Below are 16,455 nucleotides of genomic sequence, written 5' to 3'. Positions count from 1 at the left end.
TAATGCTTGTTATGATTCGAGGGTATGTCAGAGAGGATATCTGGTGAGTGCTGGCAGATTTGAGCTACTTCTTCCGTCAGCTTTGTGCCAAAGAACTAGATTATGAAGTTGTTGCAAAGTTGGAGGAACAAGCACCTGAGTTGCTATGCAAGTTAGAGATGATATTTCCGCCAGGTTTCTTTAATACGATGCAACATATGATCTTACATCTCACGTATGAGGCTAGAATGGGAGGACCTGTGCAGTTCCGATGGCAGTATGCACCTGAACGGGAGTTCAAGCATCTTCGTGGGAAATGTAAGAATAAAGCCCGCATTGAAGCCTCCATACCCGAGGCATACCAGAACAAGGAGGTGGCCACGACCACGACAAAGTACTATCATGACAGTATTCAGAGTAGGTGAAATCTAGCTCCTCGTTACAATGAAGAACCCACCAGTAATGTTTCCGACTTAGCATCTTCGAAGGCCAAGGTGGCAAAGCAAGTGGACCGAAGCCCAAGAACTTTTCACCTACTGAGTGGTCGACTATTATGATCTATGTCTTGACCAACATGGAAGAAGTGCAACCGTACATAAAGTAAGTGTAGAACACCTTTATTGACAACTACTCACTAGTCTTGAGTTCTAACTCGAACTCCTATTGCTAGGGAATTCCAGAACGAATTCTGGAAGCTACCACGGCCTCCTAGCGACGAAGAATCAGCAGACCTTCTTGAAGATACCAATGCTGATGGCGGTTTCATTTCTTGGTTCTCAAGAAAAGTAACTTTTCTAACTTTATGTTACTTTAAGTTGATCTTACTTGCCTGTAATGCTTCCACTAATGAACCAGACAATTTCCTATTAATCTTGTAGGCATATCAGGAGGTTGATATGGACGCCAAAGTGAGAGAAGTAGCCAAAGGTTTTGAATACGAGGCCAAGTCATTTAAGGCTTATGACATGAATGGGTATCGCTTCCACACTGATAAACACACACATGAGAGGCCCAACCGAAGGTCAATAAATAGTGCGGTCTATTGTCTAGGGACAGATGGACGTCACTACTATGGAACCATCGAAGAAATTTGTGAGTTGCAGTATTGTGGTTTACAAGGAGTGAAGCCCATCGTATTCAGATGCAGCTGGCTCAATCCTGAGAAAGTGAGACGAACCCCTAGTATTGGTTCTGTCGAAGTTGAACGAGCATCGAAATATGCAGGAAATTATGTCTATATTATGGCTCAACAAGCTACACAAGTGTTTTTCTCCCATACGCGTGCACATCTACGGAATATATCGATCTCTTGAAGTGGGATGTCGTGTACAAGGTACCCCCGCGTATCAAGGTACCTACCCCAAACAGGGACGATTACCATATAAACCCTAACACATACGAGGGAGAGTTCTTTCAAGAAGCAGACACTGACGAAGACGAAGATGATGCAAAGGAAGATGATGGCGTGCATCAGGAACATGATGCTATGGAACATGAAGCCATGGATGACATGGAAGTAGATAATGCAGAGGATGAATACGAGGATGTTTCTGACCCTCAAGATTTGGCATTACTTATGCGATGGCACATGGGGCTGAGGATGAGGGCCCCCCTGAAGACTTCGAGGATGAATGTATGAACGGGCGTGATAGCGATCATGAAAGCCCTGATCCAAATGTTGCACCTAATATTGACCCTTATTTCTAACAACTCCATGTAATCGTGTGAGAACTCTATGTATGTGTGTCACAAGTCTATGTATTCGTGTGTGTAACAACTCTATGTATTCGTGTGTGCAACAACTCTACGTATTCGTGTATGCAACAACTCTATGTATCTCTGTGTGTACCAACTATATGTATTATTGTGACAATTCCATTTATTCTTCATATGTGATATATTTATTGTATTTACATCAAGTTGTATCATCTGTACTAACTGGTTTGTTCTTCTTTGTATCAAGTGATTGAAACATGACAGGTAGCAAGAAGATTCCAAAGGAAAGTTTGAAAAAAGTGAATGATCTGTACAATGATCAACCTGCTCGACCGGTGAAAGCGGTGGCCGCTTCTTCATCAGTTGCCACAACCGCCAAGAAGGCCAAAGGATTGGCGGGTATAGACACCCGTCCGGCAAAACGTGTGAAACAAGGTCGAGTACCACGCGGGGAAGGAGTAGGAGGCGGACAAGGAGGGGGAGTAGGTGAGGCAGGAGGAGGAGGCGGACGAGGAGGCGGACGAGGAGGGGGAGTAGGTGAGGCAGGAGGAGGAGGCGGATGAGGAGTATGTAAAGCAGCCCGGAGTAGAGCACCTCTTTCTTCTCCTCGACCCTCTGATGCAGTGCTTCACCGTGCTCAGGAGGAGGAAACAGAGGATGGGGATGAGGCGTGTGAGGAGGAGGACGAGGAGGATTTTGCGGAGGAGGTGGTGGAGGATGAGGAGGAGGAGGTGGTGGAGGACGCCGCCGCCGAGAGGAGGCTGGTTGTTCGTCGGGTTTCTAAGGGTGGGGATGGACCCTCATGGGTGACAGAGCACCACGAGGTGAGCGGTTCACAACCGATTGGTTTGACTATCAGCACTACTTCCAGAGGGAAAGTGTGGCTGCGTGGTCCTTCAAAGCTTCCAAGACGTCCATATGTGCATAGAGATGTGTTGATTAAACCAATGGGAGAGAAGTAAGTGGTTATCTTGACTCATCCCACTACAAGAAATATGTCAACTTATGACCTTCTCTTAGTGACCCCAGCTGAAATGGTCGTAAATTCACGGCCATTTCGCTTGGAAGGTCTTAAACCCTGAAATTGCTTACACCAAATGGTCACAAAGCAGACAAGAGGCGCCAATGACCTTATTTCTACCTGATTACGACCAATATTAAATGGTCATGAGGTTGTGAACGTGGATGCATTGGTACTTATTGCTATGACTAGGCGCTACCTCATCAGTTTTGCCTATGTGTCATGTCCATGTGTCAATTTTTGCCCTAGGTTGTGAAGCAACCTGTATTTCTGTCATTCCCAAAATTCCCAAAAAAATTGGACATTCTTTACTATCCAAATCATTGCCTCATGACAATATTAACCTGCATTTGCCTAGTAAATCTTCCTCGGCAAATATCCAAAGTTTTTGTTCAACTCGAACTGTTGTGAAGGAAGTACTAGCTAGGCATATCCTAATGAGCTGAATTTTTGCCACATCTTCTATATTCCCAAATCATTGCTCTCCACAAAATTTGAGCCCCATCTAACAATACATGTGAGTGTGGCTTCAACATTCATATTTCTGTACAGTGTGGTACGTTGCAAAGCAAGTGACACCTATGCTCCTCCATTTTAGCTGCAAATTTTCCAAGATAGTGTCCTTAGTAGATGATCATCCTCGGCCAAAACTCACGCCCATTAGCCATGTGCATTTCCCGTACCACTAATCAAACACTTGGGTGCTAATTCATGTTTGAGCATTGTTCGGTCTCCTTGTGAGATTCTTCTGTTGTTATTTTCTTCCAAGCATCTACCTGAGGAGTGCCAAACCTACTAGACATGCCTAGGCTTCCCAGAACGCATGGCAACACCACGGTCACGCGGTGACCACGCGGCGGGCATGCGAGTCTACGCTCTTTGGAGTTGGGGCCCTGGGCCACCGTCCAAACCTCAACGTATCACCACCAAACCATGTATTTATGCTTAAATAGATACTTATGCACCTAGAAATGATTTCTGGAAAAAATAAAGAGCAAACTATAAGGTAGCCACAGTTCAAATTTGACCCGCTTCCTACTGAATCGGCGGAAATTTGTCTTTTTCACCGGAGATGGATCAAAGCTTTTGACACCCAACCATTTTGTCAATTGTGCATTAAATATGGCCTAGTATTTTTGGAAATTGATTTGGTCCAATTTTGCAACAAATATATGGTAGGTCCTTCACAAAAAAACTCATTTCGGGCACTCGGAAAATGGAAAATGAATTTTCCATGCAAAGAAAATGAAAACTCCCTTAGGCAACATTGTTTGGAATTTCAAGATGCACCCTTGTGCACAATATGAGATCATTTGAACAAACTATGCCATGAATGTGGCCATAAGATTGATCATTTGGCTTGAAAGCCATGAATCTTCACGCATGATAGCTCATTTGTGAGAACACTTTTTTAAATAATTGTTGTATTACAAGTTTATTATTTTTCCTGGAAACTTGTTCACATATGATGACACAATGCGAAGGTTTTCCAATTTTTTGATTTTTTTGAATTTTTTATGCCCGTTTCAAAATGCGGTCGAAACGGCGGGCTTGACCGTTCCTAGCTAGTGGTTGAATCTTGGAATTTTTTTTATGTTTCTCTGATTAAATAGATACTTATGTACCTAGAAATGATTTTTGGAAAAAATAAATACTCCCTCCTTCCATCTATATAGGGCCTAATGCGTTTTTAAGACCGCCTTTGACTATTGACAAGATTAATAGTACATGACATGCACAATGTGAAAATTATATCATTGAAAGCTCCTTTCACACACGAATTTAACGGTGTGCTTTGTGTAAGTTGCATGTTATATATTATTTCTCTAATATTTGGTCAAAGTTAGCCTCGAAAAACGCATTAGGCCCTATATAGATGGAAGGAGGGAGTAGCAAACTATGAGGCAGCTGTAGTTTAAATTTGACCCGCTTCCTCCTGAATCGGCAAAAATTTGTCTTTTTCATCAGAGATGGATCAAAGCTTTTGACACCCAACCATTTTGTCAATTGTGCATTAAATATGTCTTAGTATTTTAGAAAATTGGTTTGGTCCAATTTTGCAAGAAATATATGGTAGGTCCTTCACAAAAAAACTCATTTCGGGCACTCGGAAAATGGAAAATGAATTTTCCGTGCAAAGAAAATGAAAACTCCCTTTGGCAACATTGTTTGGAATTCCAAGATGCACCCTTGTGCACAATATGAGATCATTTGAACAAACTATGCCATGAATGCGGCCATAAGATTGATCATTTGGCTTGAAAGCTATGAATCTTCACGCATGATAGCTCATTTGTGAGAACACTTTTTAAAAATAATTCCCTCATTACAAGTTTATTATTTTTCCTGGAAACTTGGTCACATATGATGACACAATGCGAAGATTTTCCAATTTTTTGATTTTTTTTGAATTTTTATGCCCGTTTCAAAATGCGGTCAAAACGGCGGGCTTGACCGTTCCTAGCTAGTGGTTGAATCTTGGAATTTTTTTATGTTTCTCTGATTAAATAGATACTTATGTACCTAGAAATGATTTTTGCAAAAAATAAATAGCAAACTATGAGGCAGCTACAATTCAAATTTGACCCGCTTCCTACTGAATCGGCGGAAATTTGTCTTTTTCAAGAGAGGTGGCTCGAATCTTTTGACACCCAATTATTTGGTCAACTGTTCATTAAATATGACTTAGTATTTTAGAAAAATAATTTTGTCCAATGTTGCAACAAATATATGGTAGGACCTTCACAAAAAACACGATTATTGGCACTCCAAAAATTGAAAAATGATTTTTTGTGTAAAGAAAATAAAAACCCCTCAAATTAACATTGTTTGTCATCCCAAGATACACATATGAACACAATATTGAGTCATTTAAACATACAACATGAGGCTAATATGTCGAGTGTTTACCCGAAATAAGAGGGTAAAAAATATAAAAGAAACAAAAGAGAAAAAACACAATTACATAAGCTAGACTCTGATTGGTGGAACCATCTGTCAGACAGATCGATGACATGGCAGACATCCTACCATCCATTGCTAGCAATCCCACCATCCATCCATCCATCTGAAGAAATCCATCGCGGATCACCTTAGTCATCTCGGTGCCCTCCTGCCCTCCTCTCCTCTCCTCCACATCCGCCACACCCACCCACCCACCCCCAAACATTGTCAAATCCGCCATGCCCACAACTCTCTTTGCCCCACCCCTAACCCTACCCACAACCGCCGCCGTGCTCCGTCACCGGCGACCTTGCCACCGCCGGCCCTCTCCCCTTGCCCTATCTCCATACCGCATGCGAGGGAGGGAGGGAGGGAGGTCCCAAATCAAAGCGAGCAGCAGCTTCCGGATCCAGACCAAGAGGGGCCCCAAATCGTGACCTTCCTCCGCCCCTTGACTCCTCTGTGTCGCCCTACCCCGCAACTCCCGGGATGCCAAGCCAGACAGCAGGAGCCACTGCCCCGCAGCACGCGCGCGTCGGTAGGGCGAGGGGACCGATGGCGAAGCTATACATGCAGGCGGTGCCCCCACCGCATCTGAACAAGAACACCGAGTGGTTCATGTACCCGGGGGTCTGGACCACCCACATCTTCATCCTCTTCGTCTCCTGGCTCCTCATCCTCTCCATCTTCGGTTGCACCCCCGGCATGGCCTGGACACTCGTCCACCTCGGCCACTTCACGGTACCCGCCTCTCCCCCTCCCCTCCCCTCCCTCCCTCCCATACACGTCCTCGACTCCCATGGATCGTGTTTGTTTACCTCAATTCATGTTTTTTTACCTCGATTGCTTGCTTCGTGCGGTTAGGATTTAGCTTGTCAAATGTACTAAGAGGCTTTTGCTTCTCTCATGTTCTTCAGGAAGACATATTGTTCAGGAAGGCATTGATTGATTTGGTGTGTAAATAGAGAGACCGGTTGTATACCAAACATTTTTTTACTGCAATGGCTGATTAGCAAAATTCTCCGTAGATCTGAATTCTCAACCATGGTACTGTACATGATCTTTGATTATCCTGGTTATTATTTGTCAACATAACAAGTGGAGTACAAAGTAGCTTGGCTAAAACAGAGAGCACTCCTTGGGTATCAGAGACAGAAGAATGTTTTACAGATATTCCCAGTGAAAAAAGGGGGATGGCGTGTCTTCACCGATTGTCGACCAAAAAAAGGGGATGGCGTGTCTTCGCCAATCCTGCCAACTAATAAAGTGTATTCTAGTTTGAAGGTTCACTGTTTCATAATAGCCAAATAAATAGCCTGCATTTAATCATTCTTTTGCTACTTTAAATATAATAATGTAGTGGCAAAATTCATGAAATCATTCTGGCAGTAAATATTGCAGTTCTAGTTGGCCTAACCTCAATTCTGGAAGTACAAATTATTGCTATTTTTCTCATAAGATTATAGCATGAAACATACTATCTAGAAATTATTTCTCTATTGTCATTGCTTTCCTAATTGAATCTTCATTTCGGATTACATACCACTTCTTCCACTAGAAGAAGGGAACTCCATTGGCTGATGATCAGGGGATGTATAATAGGTTGACTTGGTGGGAGCAAATGGACAACGGCAAGTAGCTTACTCGCAACAGAAAATTTCTTGTTGTGGTTCCTGTAGTCCTCTAAGTGTTATTCTGTTTCAATTTTATTAATACTGCTTTTGGGAGCTTATTTGACAAGGAACAGCATGGCAGGATGTATGCACAAAGATTAATTCTGGCTAGTCAGAAATACTACACTTATTCATTAATTCTGCAAAGAACACTCGTTAGTAACATCTAGGTCTAACTTGCATATTCACGCCATTATACATGTGTAAGGATTGGGCATTGCTCTATTGCGGCAAACTGGTTAAATACTTGGTTGTGATCACGTTTGTGGTTGGTGTGTGAGCAAGCAAAATCAGAAGTGATCCCAACTGATCATACTATTTTTGCGTTTGCTAGAATTGTTCACCTGCCATCTGATAACATAGTTAGGCATATGATTACTCTGTTAAGTGAATTACAATTTTAATTGTTTTTCTTTTTGAGTGGACAAACCAGTCACATTTATATGCAATTATGGTGGAAAATTAAAACCCTGTATGCTGTGCCTTTTTGTTAATGGTAAATAGTGATTATTTGGCATGTAGCCATATATGAAATATGTTTCGCTTTAATAGACACACTTATGTCACAGCTCATACATAAGCTTGTCTTGTGCAATGCTTCATGTTGCATTTCAGTTTTATGTGTTATTAACTGTTAGTACAAGACATCAAGTGCACGGCTGCTAGTTTGCTTACTAGCTTTGTTCTATTGGGATATGTATATATATGTGTGGATTTTAAGCATGGTTCCTGTATATGTGATAAGTGCATACCACTACAACTCCTCTTTGTCTGGTATTATAAGGCCATTTGATTGAATGCTTTAAAAGATGAGTCGCTGAAGTGAATGTGCTTCTAAGTCTCATGTAATATGCAAAGAACAAATTGAAACCATGTTCTTTAAAATTAAAGGGTTTGATTGATATCAGTCCCTCTTTTGGCAGATATATTACGTATCCTGACTTGTTATTTTCCTCTCTAGCAAATTGTAGACATGAATCTCTAGTTGACCTATTGCTTCGTAGACATATATCAGTCCTATTACATTTTTAACTTGCTGCAAGTTCTATGATATGTGAGTTCCTTCTGTTGCTGCAAGTAGTGACACAATATGCCGTGTGCAGCGGGCTCTGCATCCAAGTCCTGGCCGTCCTCCACAGCAAGGAGTTGGGCCAAGGGAGCAAACAGCGCCATTGGTTCCTTCAAGGATGCGTGCTGCTGGTCGATTCTTGTGGAGAAGCAAGGCAAATCGGGCATTGTCTCAATTGTTCCGCTGTGGTAAGAACAAAACACCACTCTCACTTGATGTTCATGTATTACTACAGCAAAACATTCTTACATGGTGATTGTTAGCGACACAACAGTTATCTCGTATAATAGTGTCATTCTCTTCGTAGTTAGCAAATGCATCTTGTCCAACCGAGTAAACTGGACCCAACTTGTACAATAAAGTGAACTAAATGCTGTCACATTCTGTACATGTTACTTTCTATTTGGTGTCTGGTAATGATATCTACGGCAATTCTACTTTGTAAAGAATAAATAATGTGTTATGGATCACAGGCTAGTTTTTGTTGACATGAATTTGTTATGCTCCTTGTTTTGACTTGGTTTCACCCATGTTTCTTTTCAAAACATGAGACTAATGAGTGTTCCTTGTAGGCAACATTGATTTAGGATTGATTTAAGATTTTGTGAGTATGCCGAGGTTCGGCGAATATGCATTGGAAACATCTAATGTTCTGATATAATTGGTGTCTAAAACATCTAGTCATTTGAAGTTGTTTGAATCTTTTCCTTTATCATACATTCGATCCATAAATCTGCATTTCTGTGAAATTTTGTTAAATGTATATTTTCTAGATTGTCTATACACTAAACCTGGAGGTTTGAATATCTACTCCAGTAATGAAAATGGTACTCTAATGCCTTTGTGTTCACCCTTTTACAGGAGCTCCAGGCCTAGGAAATTTCAAGTTCGAAGCGGCGTGTAGCCCTACGCAGCAAAGATTAGTTCTGTTTGACTGTAATAAACTGTAAATATTATAGTACTATAATAGTAGGCATATCTGGGTTGTAATAGACTATGCACAGATTGTAATAGACTATGTACATGAGCTCCAGGCCTAAGAAATTCTACATTTGTTTTGTTCTATTTAAAATATTGATTATTTGTGTAATTTGAAGACGTGTGAAATGGAAACCTGATTAGTGGGACCCATTTGTGAAAATAATCTAAACAATGCTCACATTTTTGACATGTGGGACCAATATAGGAGATTATGACAAGTGGGACCCATCTGACTTGTGGGACCAGATTGAAAAATATAGACTAAAAAACTAAAAAGGCCATGGCCCAAAATAGAAAAAAGGCCAAATTGTTCACTACTAGGAAAAGGCCTACTAATGGCGCACCTAATTTGGCCATTAATGGCGCATTAGTGGTGCGCCATTAGTGCCACACCATTAGTATCTGGTATACTAATGGCGCACCAGAGATGCGCCATTAGTATATCCAACAGTGCGCCATTAGTATGCCTCCCAGGGGGCCATGTATACCCAGGTGCTTTGGCATACTAATGGCGCACAACAACAAGATGCGCCATTAGTAACTTCAGCATACTAATGGCGCACCGTTTAGTGATGCACCATTAGTATCCTTTGGCATACTAATGGCGCACTGTCATGTGATGCGCCATTAGTATGAATATTAGTTTTTTTTTATTTTTTTATTTTCTGTTTTTTGCACAGGTTACAAAATGTATAATTGGACAAAATATAGACAGCACACATCAACAACAGATTCATCGAATACAATAGAAGATTAGTCTCTGAATACAATTCATCATATTAGTCTCCGAATACAATTCATCATATTAGTCTCCGAATTGAAAAGACCGAACAAAGATAGAACATTATATTACAAGTCTCGAGACCGCGAGTAGCGAGTTTGTCTTAACATTACAAGTCGATATCGATCATCTAAACTACCATCACATAGAAGAGAGCTGCGGTCATCACGATGAGCATCATCACGATGAAACTCGTCTTCATCCGGTTCCTCCAACGCTCTCTCCCCTCTCCCGCTAGATAGCGGGCGTATCTAGATTCGGCCTCGGCCCTAGTGGTGTACCCTTTGTAACTGTTACCGCTGAATCGGTGAACCTGTCTCTGACACTCCTCCCAGTCGTTGTAGACTCCGGGAACCTTACCCTTGTACACGACATACCACGGCATCGCTATGCACTAGCCAAACGAAACGTTAGTACCAATTCACAGACAATACATAAGCAATATATAAGTATGCAACAGAACGATCGGAAGAGAAAAGCAAGACATTAATAGCATCGATTACATCTAAGTTGAACGACTCTCGAAACCAAAGAGACATACTACAAGTTCATTAAAGTTTAATTACAGCATGAGCCAATCGATGTTTCAGAACTAGACACAGCATCACTGCTTTCAACTCGACTCAAGGGACCGGAGCGTGGATGAAGCCGCCGTCTATCGTGGGAGTCATGAAATAACGGGCGTTGTCAGCCTGCATTTGTAGCATTGTGTCGATGTCACTGTTGGACGGTTGATTTCTGAGGTAGAACTGCCCCGAGGCACGAAAGACATCTTGATGGATGATTTCCGCAAACTCCGACTGGATGCGAAAGAATTCTTGTCTGATGTCCGCGTCCTGGATTGCCGACACGCTCGCGGCCCAATCTTTGAGTTTACTCGGTAGCAGAAGTTGATGATGGTCCCGTACGATCGCCTCCAGATTTGGCGTAGCCGGGGAGAACATCATCAAGAACCTTCTTGACATTTGTGTAGTCTACGTTCGACTGACAGTCCGGGTCGAAATACGTGGCCATGGAATATTTGGGGCTTAGGAGGATGAGCGTGCAATGTGTGTCACTGCAGAAAACACGGAATGTTAAAAGAAAAACGATCGAAATCTAAGAATTCATATGTTACGGGCCGGTTGAGGGGAGGACTTACTCGGGAAAGTAAGGCACGAGGAAGTTATCCTTATCTTGGTTTGCCAGAATGACGCCTTCGAGGTAAGAACTCGCGACTTGCCGGTCCCCAGCGCTGCGCAAGATCTTGGAACGCATGTAGAAGGGGTCGACTATCACGATGTCCGGGGTCTTGTCGCGAATGATCCGCATCTCCATACTCAGCGAAAATAGCCGAATGAAGGTGTAGTGCAGCGGATGAAGGTTAAACATAGCAAAGATGTCATCAAACCGCAGGACGATCTTAACCCCGATGTCGCCATCCACAAAGCCCTTGCCCTCGGGCACCTTGGCCACGAAAACCGGGTATGCCACATCCTTCTCTCTGAGACGCCACTTCTCCAAAGAAAGAACACTGTCGTGCAGACTCCGCATAGCACCGGCTGCAGCATTGAGCATATTTGGCGGTAGCATCGCCCTACCCGCCACATGCACCCTCCTTGAGATATCCTTAGGTGAAGGTGGCCCGTCCTGAGCACGGATCGTAATCGGTGCCGGCTGGCTCGCACCCTTGTTAGTCTTTCTTTTGCGTGCCTTCTTCTTCTCCTGTAATGGGACCGAGTTCTGCTCACAGACCGCCTTCTTGAGTGTGTTGGGGATGATAATATTTTGCACCACGCCTATCTGAGGCTCGGTGAAGTCGGCAGCTGGAGGCGTCTCCTGAGAGCTGAACGGCAGACGATGCCTATTGCAACTTGGCTTCTCCGCGGTACCAGCTAGATCACGCACGTCTTTTGTTGGGTTGGGTTGTCGAGAAGGAGGCCCCATGAAGTCGCCATCGTACCCATGATCGGCAAAGTACTGATCGACGTTGGCAAATGTATCGTCGTCGTCGTCGTTCTGATCCTGTGCCATATGCATGTTTGGTTCCAGTGGCATAGGGATGTCCGGCACCGTTGCGGCGGTCTTGCCATGGGGCCGACTTGGCGCCGGCACGACTGGCGATGTTGTCTTTGGGGTGGTGTCCCCCGCCCCCAAACGAATCTGGCTCTTCGGCCAAAGCAGGGGCCAGCTCAGGCAGGCGCTGAGGGTCATCACGTCATCATCATCGGCCCCGACGGGTCGATTCGGAGGTAACAACTTGTCGCAGCCTGGCAGCACCCGAACCAGTTCAACCCTAAACAAGTTGGGTGGCATCTGGGTACCGTGGAACAAGGGGTTTCCCGGTTGAACGATTTTGCCCTTGGCGACATCGACCAACTCGTTGTTCACGAAATGCAGGAGAGTGCACGGAACGTTGGCGGCACCCTGTGAAAACATGTAGGGCGTCAGGGATGCTTAGTCAAAGGCAAGGAGATGAAGTCCTCGGCCGAGAGAGGCTTAATTAGTTACCGTGATGATGGCGTCGAGCTCGGCTAATGTCGAGGCACCGCCAACGGCGGGCGTGCAGTTGACGGAGGGGCCGCTTGCTGCAGAGGTGCCGGCCGGCGTACACCCGGGTGCCTTAAGCTCCCGTGCCGGTGTCCGAGACACCAATGCTGCCTCCGCCGGAGACACCAATGGCCCCGCCATCGCATTCTGCGAGTTGCTGGCCGTGAAGCTAGGAATCGGGGGCGGCCCCTGTTGGTCGCCCGCAATCCACGCACTCAACCCCTCGATCAAGGTAGGCACAATGGCAGTGATCATCGCTCCGAGTTGTTGTTGCACTTGCTCTTGGACAATCTCCGGAATCCGCGCCACCTGTGCCTTGAGTTCTTGAACCTCGCGCGCCTGGCTTTCCGAGCTGGTCTTTTTCTCCTTTCGCCCACCACTGTTATAGTATGACGACCGTTTTGTCGACAAGCCTTTGCCGGCCACACGACCAGCTGACGTCGGCTTACTGAGCTTATCCTTGTTCTTCATTACATTCAACGCCCTATTTAGAGTGGTGTCCGAAGGGTTTCTCTTAGTCGACCCCGCGCTACTGCTTTCAGTCGCCTGCGGAAGGAATGTGAACCATTTAGAAATTTGGCTTCAATAATTAGAATGCAACCATATGGAGCTAATTACGCGGGGGTGTATTCCTTACCAGAACAAGCTCAAGTGCCCTGGTCTTCGGATCCGTGGTAAGCTCCTTTGTTTTCGGGTCCTTCTTGTACCGGGCCCTGACAAAGTTCCTGGTCTGCTTGTCACCGTATTTATCGAAGAGGGGCGGTAGGCCTTGCTCGGCACGGTCCGCCTCCTCCTTGTCCCATATAGGCTCCGCCACTCTGTAACCGCCGGGACCGAGTGTGTGTTCCCCTAAGTTCAGCTCCCGCATTTCTTTCCCCCACTGACTTGATTGGGAGTTTGCGGTGCTCGAGCAATTGATCTTGAAGTCGTTGTTGTCATCTTCGGTGATCGAAGGATTTTTCTCCTTGATCTTCTCATAACTCTCACCTTTCTCGATCATTCTCTTCACATTGCTTTTCCAAGTAGACAGGGCCTTTCTCATCTTCGTGAGGGCAGCATTGTTCACTTTATTCCCTTTGAGGCTTGTGTTTTCAAATTCAGCGGGGAACTTGTATCGTTCGTGCAGCTTCGTGAAGAGGAGGTTGCGCAAATTCCCTCGGTCAGGATGCCTCAGGTTCTCGGTGTTGATCGAGACGGTGCTCCGGAGAATGCACCCGAGCTGAAGCGAGTACCCCTTGGCTATTCGTTCGGGCGCCGTTGGATTCCCGTCGGAGTCCACTTCAGTAACTTCCTCCTTGAGGGTGAGGAGCACGGTCGGGCGCCGGTCCTTCCGTTGCCTCTTCTGTTGGCTGCCATCTGTACGTGCGCCGCCATCATCAGTGGTGGCATCCTCGGCGGCACCATCAGTGGTGGCATCAGTGGGGTCATCCTCGGCGGTACCATCAGTGGTCTCAGGATCGGTGGGGAAGGCGGCGTCCTCATACAAGTGAGGTTGTTCCTCCATCTCCTGGGACAGCTCCCAGAATGCCTTGCCGCCCGAGCCCTCGGCCTCATCGTTGTTGGCCATGTTTCTCTCTAAATAGGAACAAAGTTTGGTCAAAAAGTTGGTTATTGTCAAGGAACTACATCATGGTCTCATCATTTAGGGTTTGTCGACATCGAGGCATCCTAAAAGCTAAGCTTTTATCATTGAGGGTTTTTCGACGCCGAGGCACCCTAAAAGCCTAAGCTTTCATCATTAGTCACAAGTACCCCGGCCCATGTGTTAGTCACAAGTACCCCATATATCCTATTTTTAGCAAAGTCATGCTAAAATTCACGGAAAATTTCAGCATGACCTTTGCTGAAAATAGGACATATGGAGTACCCGAATTTGCTGGAACGGAAGTTAATCGACATTCCAGCAAACTCAAGGGCCTCTCGGGTGGACAAGGCAAAAAAGGCCTTCATCACAACATGCAAAAAAGAGAGAGTCACGGACAGTGACATGATACATTTTCATAAAAGCTTGTGGAGCCCGGGGCATCTAAACATTAAGCCCGACTAAGGTGCGCTTGTACCACGCCTTAGTATTCTGCAGGACTACACACTGTACCAAGAACTGATTGTCGCTGCTACTATTTATTGGACATCAGTATCTTGCAGAACAAGAGATGCTATGTTTTAAATCATATATTTGCATTCTTATAAAGTTAATAATCACTGAAATAGGCATAAAGCTGTAGCGACCTTGCCCAAGTAAATCCAGTTATCTGTTTCTAGGAAAGAACATTGGTCATTGCAGTGTAAAACCTGAGAAACACAGCACTGACCTTAATCATATATACATATTTGACCAGACACATCAATCAGAGCAGCCTTGCAATATTATGTTCCAGTGCAGTAGAAAATTTACATCAGACTAATTAGGTCCATCTTCCTTTATTTGAGATAGTTAGCTGGAACTTATGAGTAAAACACAAGTCTAATACTAGCGAAAAAATCTAGCATCTTAACCATTAATTTGAGATAGTTTGGTTTGGTTGTTTCAGTTTCCATCCTGATTGGTGATGGTAGTTTGAGTTTGAGGTACCAGTTTAATCTCCAGATTCATCATAGCTTAAGAAAATGTTGTGCTAACTGCAAGTCAGACAGCATCTCAATCTCAATCTCAATCTCATCTCATCCAGAGGAGAGTGACAACCAAATCAATGGAAACAATTATGGTACCAATTAAACTAGGAGACAACATTCAGACGCCAGCAGCCATTAAACCAAATCAAGCAACCAAATCAATCAGGCCCTGTTTGATAGTAAAGTATTTTCTAAGTATTCTAAGAATACTGCAGTTTTTTCAAATATCATAGTTTTATTTACTGTGACCATTTTGGTTAGCACTAAGTATTGTGTTATTAAACTAGAGTATTCTTAAAACTGTAGTAATTTCTCTGCATATAAATGAATCTGTTACAATTGATTCTTTTTAACACTCCATCTCTTGTTTGCAGCCTTCCAAACCGACAGACGAAGATTGCTTAACATGTGTGGATCATCTTTTTCTATCTTACTGCTACAGGTATGTTAAACGGGCAAAAATGCTCAAAACAGTTTTCACTTTGCTTATGTAAAGTACTTTCTATCTTCTTATATTTTCACCAGCTTTTATTGTAAGTATTTCCCCTGTGAATACCACTTATGTGGTTGTAGGCCACTAGGTTGTACTGTTCTTCTTTCTTGTATTGAGTATTTTCCCTGAAGATTTCAAACTTGAGGGAGTTTGCGTTAAATAAGCAGGATCTTCTTTTGTGAAGTTTTCCACCTCCAGGGGGTTTGTGGTAAATAATTAGGACCTTTTTTGTGAAGATTTCCAACTCTTGGGGGTTTGCTGAAAATAAGTAGACCCTATCCTGTTGTAATTTAAAAGTCCAGGGTGTTGCATGTAAGTCAACACAGACCAGCAAGGCCAGGATGTTTGCTGAATCATATACCAGAAACAGTTAATGATCTTCTCTTTCCTGACAAAATCCAAAATAATGCTAAAGATTTTGGGTTTTGCTACAATTAAAGGCAGGGTTCCTCTCGTTAAGAAGGGTTTTGAGGAAAGCATGTTATTGTTTTTTTTGTCATCTCCTTATAATAGTACGAGCCAACACCGAATTCAACTTGTTATACCGGATTCAACACTAGAAAGCATGGTATTGAGTTCAACTTGTTGTGTGTAGATTCCTATGGCCGTCAGGTTGAATGTCATGGAATGGATGGATGATGGTGCATACCAGAAACT

The 16,455-nt window shown here is 43.9% G+C and overlaps 1 pseudogene; it reads left to right on the top strand.

Annotated features, from left to right (window-relative positions):
- Nucleotides 1-6,214: 6,214 nt before the first annotated feature.
- On the top strand, nt 6,215-7,442 carry LOC123082044 (uncharacterized protein C119.09c-like; annotated as a pseudogene).
- The last annotated feature ends 9,013 nt before the right edge of the window (nt 7,443-16,455 follow it).

This window comes from Triticum aestivum, chromosome 1B, assembly GCF_018294505.1.
Source record: "Triticum aestivum cultivar Chinese Spring chromosome 1B, IWGSC CS RefSeq v2.1, whole genome shotgun sequence".
Classification (NCBI taxonomy): Eukaryota; Viridiplantae; Streptophyta; class Magnoliopsida; order Poales; family Poaceae; genus Triticum; species Triticum aestivum.
The sequence above is the reverse complement of the archived record's forward strand: the minus strand, read 5'-3'. Positions and strand labels throughout refer to the sequence as shown.